Here is a 6675-nt window from a genome sequence, read left to right on the forward strand (position 1 = left end):
TTAGCAAACAATTCTTAACTGAGGAATACCAAATGTCTGAGAAGCATCTAAAAGAAATGTTCAACATCCTTAGTCATCAGGGAAAAGCAAATCAAAGCAATCCTGAGATTCCACTTCACACCATTCAGAATGGCTAGGATCAAAAACTCAGGTGACAGCAGATGCTGGTGAGGATGTGGAGAAAGAGGAACACTCCTCCATTGCTGGTGGGATTGCCAACTGGTACAACAACTCTGGAAATCAGGTTGGCAGTACCTCAGAAAATTGGACATAGTACTGCCGGAAGACCCAGCAATACCACTCCTGGGCACCTATCCAGAAGATGCTCCAATTCGTAATAAGGACACATGCTTCACTGTGTTCATAGCAGCCTTATTTATAATAGTCAGAAGCTGGAAAGAACCCAGATGTCTCTCAACAAAGGAATGGGTACAGATAATGTGATACATTTACACATCGGAGAACTACGCAGCTATTAAAATCAATGAATTTATGAAATTCTTAGACAAATAGATGTATCTGGAAGATATCATCCTAAGTGAGATAACCCAGTCACAAAAGAACACACACTCACTAATAAGTGGATATTAGCCCAGAAGCTCAGAATACCCAAGATACAATTTGCAAAACACATGAAACTCAAGAAGGAAGACCAAATTGGATATCTCAATCCTTCTCACAAGGGGGAAAAATATCCATGGAAGGAAGTTACCAAGAAAAAGTTCAGAGTAGAGACTGAAGGAATGACCATCCAGAGACTGCCCCACCTGGGGAATCCATCCCATAAATAACCACCAAACCCAGACACTATCCTGCCAACAAGAGCTTGCTGACAGGAACCTGATAAAGCTGTCTCCTGAGAAGCTCTGCCAGCGCCTGACAAATACAGGAGTGGATGCTCACAGCCATCCATTGAACGGAGCACAGTGTCCCCAATAAAGAAACTAGAGAAAGTACCCAAGGAGCTGAAGGGGTTTGCAGCCCCATAGAAGGAACAACAATATGAACTAACCAGTACCTACAGAGCTCCCCGAGACTAAACCACCAATCAAAGAAAACACATGGTGGGACTCATGGCTCCAGCTGCATATGTAGCAGAGGATGACCTAGTCAGTCATCAATGGGAGGAGAGGCTCTTGGTCCTGTGAAGGTTCTATGCTCCAGTATAGGGAAATTCCAGGGCCAGGAAGTGGGAGTGGGTAGATTGGTGAGCAAGGGAAGGGGCAGAGAATAGGGGATTTTCTGAAGGAAAATTAGGAAAGGGGATAGCATTTGAAATGTAAATAAAGAAAATATCTAATTAAAAAAACTCAAATGATTAGTGCATTATTATAACATATACAAGATAGTGATTGATCAAGGATGCATAATTAAAAATGAAGCAGCCTATTAAGATATACTTTTCTATACAGATGTGGTTCACATCCACTCTTGATAAATCTGGGTATTTCTTTCTCTATGACTTAGAAGCAAGCAATGTCTGTCCTAACTCATGCGGTACCTGCAGAGTAGGTCATATTAAAACGAAATGAGTTTTTATCACTTCCCAACTGAACTCGTTACTCCATTAAGGCAGATCAAATTGCTTATCTTGACAGAGATTGATTACCAATTAACTGTAGAATAAGCCAGCAAAAATGAAGGCTGGGAAATGCCTAGAAGTTTACTGAGACATCTTTATTAAATACAGAGGTCTGTGGCATAAGTTCTCCCAAGAAAATTGTTTTTCAAAAATGTTATAGCTATCACATGAGGTGGTAATGACATTCTGACAAAATAGGAACTGTTAGTAGTGAAACTAAAGGTGACCTTGTAAACAGCCTACATAAACCTTTTGATCAAATTCAGGTTTTCTGATATTCTTTACTTTTTCCACAATTTGACATTTAGTTGCATCAAGTCAAATGAAACTCCAGGAATAGCCATCTCTCTGAAATTAAATTTCTTCCCCCACCCACCGCCCTTCTCTTCAGTGTGTAGAATAGCTGCCTCAATTGTGTGGTTTTTAAGTGCCTTTATAAGGTACCAAGTTGGGATTGGTATCCTGTGATTTTTCAAAGCTCTCAAAACTAAATTTGGTAGTCTTTAATTTGGTAGTCTTTAAATAACTTCTATTTCTATATTTGCGTCTAATAAAGTGAGGAGAGAGCATTAGGATTAAACGTGTCCAGGACTGAATTTATTTTAGATTTTCACACACGGAGCTTAGTAGACAGCTTCAGAAATGGCAGCTCCGGGATGGTTCTTCAAATCCCAGGAGGAGGTTTGTACAGCATCTGTAGTCTAAATTATGTTGGCTCCACCAGCTCTGTGCCCTTTACAAAATCATTGCCTCATGTGTGGCTACTTGTTTTTATTAAACAAGTACTTCTGCTTTCTGGAACCTTTAAAATAGCAAAGGGTCTCCTGGATGAAAGATGAGTTAATAAATTAGAATTGTACATTGTTCTAGATTCTACAAAGACCCTGACTTTATACTTTTAAATCTTGAAAATGTAGCATAAAAGCACCAACTGAATGTATACATATATATGTATATATATATATATATATATGGATGTGTGTATATGGATGACACAAATATATATGTATATGGATGGATATTTATATGTATATAGGATGACACTGACAAACTGGAGATAATGTCTGTGAGAGACTTTCCTCCTTCTACTTGCCTGATGGATGCAAATCAAATTCCTTGACCTTAGGAGTGTGATCATAAAATGTAATCAGAGTTCCCAGATCGAAAGGTGCTCTAAATGGTTCAGTAGGCAGCTGCATCAATGCTATAAAGCATCATGACTGCTAACATAGGTCAGGCTTCAGGGAAACAAGATGAAAACCTTTTGCTTTAAAAAAAAAATTGGTCCAGTCCCAGGAAAAGAATGACAGCTATATTTATATGGCCTCCAACCTCGGGAAAGTCGCAGCAATTTGCAGATTTTTAAATGTAATTAACCTCCAGAGTATTCCTGTTACATATGTTTGAAAGCTGGTTGCAAGCACTATCATAACACTTTCCAAAATGCAAAATCTGAAGTGTTAGAATATCTATTCACTCATTTCAAGGTTATATTCTAAATATTGGTAAAGGTATTTACATATTATTTGATTTCTTTCTTGTTAAACGCCAGAATATTTTGAGCACGTGGATGAAAGGACTCCTAAAGATACTGTTGAACAAAAAAGAGCAGTCTACAATGTAAAAACCAATTAGCACATTTGCGTAATGCATAAAATTCAGTTGTTTACAAGACTGCAAAACTATGTTTGCTCTCAGTGCATTAAAACTACATGTGCTTTAATCTTGTACCTTTTGACAGAAAACCCTGTCATGGTGATTCCATCCAGATTCAAGGGTGTATGCATATGTGCTGTGTCTGTGTGTGTATTAAAAAGGGATGCTTCATTAAATGCATTTAATGTATATACTTTATCTACCCTCTTACACTTTCACAAAATGCAAAGATTTCTGTCTGAGGCTAAATTACAGATTTCATTTTTTAAAATATTTTTTCAGACTGTAATGGGAGATAATATGTGACTTCCTGAGAAGAATATTATACTTCATCAAGTTTTTTGAATGAGGCATTAAAGATACACTGTCACAAAACAGTCAAATATTCAGAGGCTACTATAGGATCCTTCTCATGGTAAAATTAAAAGAGTTCTTACATAACAAACATTTAAAGTCAAATAGCCAACAACTTTGTAACATTATTTCCTTCCCCAAGCCTACTGTATAATGAAACCCAAATGCCCAGCATGCCTTTACTGAGAGTAATGACTTAAAAGGAATCAATATAATTGTAAAATGTACCCTAAGACAATAGGACTATTACATATATAAAAGGGGGAAACATGTAGGGATTCACACGCACAGGCCAAAATAAAATAAAATAAAATAAAATAAAATAAAATAAAATAAAATAAATTCAGTTGAAGCTATCAAGATTTAGCAGTTCTATTATTTTATCTTTATTAATCCAGCTTCAACCAGTTTCAGTTTTCATTGGTATGATCTCCTACAAGAACTATTTGCCAAAGGCAGTATAATTCTATGTATATGCTCTTGAGATACCGTTTCACTGTGAAGGAGCTGTAGCAGCACATAGCCATGATTAAAGGGTTTGCCATTAAGAGCTAGATCAGAAAAGTACTCACTTCGGCAGATAGACATTATATAAAATGTAGCCACATAAAAGGAAAAAGAGTAGAATGTAAATGGTGATAATCTAGAACAAGATGAAAGTTAGAATTGGAGTATTAAAGTGAGATGACAACTATAGTTTATAACTGTGAGTAGTTAATAAATGCTGAATAAATTACATGAACAACCTACATAAATGGTTAATGATTTTTATTCTCAAATTCCAAAAAACGGGCCTACTACTATAGCTATAGTAGTTAGATATGATAAGGCGATTTCAGGTTCTCATGATTTCTGGGAAACTTTGAATTATGTTGGTGGGATATAGAATGAGTCTGTGATGACCACGTTTAAAAGTTATTGACCCTCTTCCTGTAAGCGGCCGGAGGTGACCTGTGAAGATGGTTCACTACTCCCTTGACCCAGAAAATCCCACAAAATCATGCAAATCAAGAGGTTCAAACCTCCGTGCTCACTTTAAGAACACCCGGGAAACTGCCCAGGCCATCAAGGGTATGCATATCCTCAAAGCCACCAAGTATCTGAAGGATGTCACTTTAAAGAAGCAATGTGTGCCATTCTGGCGGTATAATGGTGGAGTCAGTAGGTGCGCCCAGGCAAAAAAGAGTGCTGAATTTTTGCTGCACATGCTTAAAAATGCAAAGAGTAATTTGAACTTAAGGGTTTAGACGTAGATTCTCTAGTCATTAAACACATCCAGGTGAACACAGAACCTAAGATGCGCCGACGAACCCACAGAGCTCATGGCCAGATTAACCCATACGTGAGCTCCCCCTGCCACAGTGAGACGATCCTCACTGAGAAGGAACAGATCGTTCCAAAGCCAGAAGAGGAGGTTGCACAGAAGAAAACCATATCCCAGAAGAAACTGAAGAAACAAAAACTCATGGCACACAAATGAATTCAGCATAAAATAAATGCAGATAAAAGTAAAAAAGAAAAAAGTTATTGACCAGCCTCTTTAGTCCTATTTCTACTGTAAAACTCAACTTTGTGTGGATATTAGAAAGTTAAGATGGCTTATTATGATGCATCCCAAGTCTCATAAGAAGAAGTCTCTAAAACCAAATATCATTCCATCCTCATATTTTCAGTGCCTAGTACCATGCTAGTATCATTGTAAATGAAGACTCAACAACCCTTTGCTAACAAAATAAATAAAGGTATAAAACAATGGAGGTATCTGCTTATATAAACAGTTTTAGGAACTAAAGACACATAACCCAGGATATAAACAGGTCTGTAAGATGAAACATTTTTTAAATTAATTTAAAAATGACATTCATACTAAACTATTAGAAATAGAAAGAGGACTATCAAGGATAACCAACTCTAAAGATTCAAGTCACATTCACTATAGACTCAGCTACTTCTTAACATAGTACCCTATATGCTTGTAAATTTATGATGAACAGCTCAAGATACAGAGCACATTACTTCTTCACTGAAGATAATTAACTGCTCCGTGTTGTTTTGAAATATGTGGAAGGAGTGGCCTCAGTGTGGGTGGAAATTTCATCACATTTTTCTGGTATTTGAAAGACATATTTCTTGACTTGTAAAGTAGCTCATGTAAAATTAAATAGAGAACCCCAGTGAAAAAGCATGGTGAACATGTTTCTTCATGTAATAGATTAGGAAGAATATCTAACCTACCTAAGAAAAGAAACTATTTCCAAGAACTTGATTTGGGCCATTTCCATACACACATAATAATATGCTAATTTTAAATGAGTCTCAGCTTTTCACTTAAGCATGCCAGCAGGAAGTCTACTTGGCAATACTTTCTTGAATGTTTTGCCAATTACTGTATGTACTTGAAAACAACAAAACTGCTTTCTATAAAAAGCATCATATAATTCAAACTTTTTAATGATCCAGAAGGGGTTCCACCTCTATTACTCCGAATGAGGAAAATTTTTACTATGTTCTTTCCACATCAATTTTAAGCCCCTGTCACCTCAAGAAAAAAAAATTCTAAAATTGTTAAGTAAGGCTGTTGGGTTCTGTGAAGACAGCCTCCATTTCTGTCTAGGATCCCATTTGCCCTCTCAAGGTAGGTTTCCTTGTATCTGGTATTCTGACCCATTCTTACTTAATCATGGGCCCTTTGATATTTCTGAAATAGGTTAATGTTCTCTGGTCTAGCATTAATAATTCTACCCCCACAGCATGAAGAGTGTGTTACAAGATAGCATCTCATCTACAACTTCATGTGCTGGATGCTTTGCATTGAAGAGGAGGAAGCTGATGATACAGGGATTAAGTACCTTACTCTTTTTTTTTCTGTCTGATACAGATAGTTTATTGAGCAGAAGCCCTAGGACAGATCAATCAGGGCCTCATGTCCGACTCGGGAGCTGTGACACTGAGGCAAGATCCTATAGAGTTTCTTAAGCTTGAGGTCTACAAACATCTGGGCCAAGTTATTCTACCAATCAGGATTTAGGGATAAGAGATTTCCTTAAGTACATGTCTTTGTTGTGCATTTATCCTGTTCCCAT

At 37.0% G+C, this 6675-nt stretch overlaps 1 pseudogene; it reads left to right on the top strand.

Moving 5' to 3' along the window:
* On the top strand, positions 4516-5105 carry Gm9264 (predicted gene 9264; annotated as a pseudogene).

The sequence above is a fragment of the Mus musculus genome, chromosome 14, assembly GCF_000001635.26.
Source record: "Mus musculus strain C57BL/6J chromosome 14, GRCm38.p6 C57BL/6J".
NCBI lineage: Eukaryota > Metazoa > Chordata > Mammalia > Rodentia > Muridae > Mus > Mus musculus.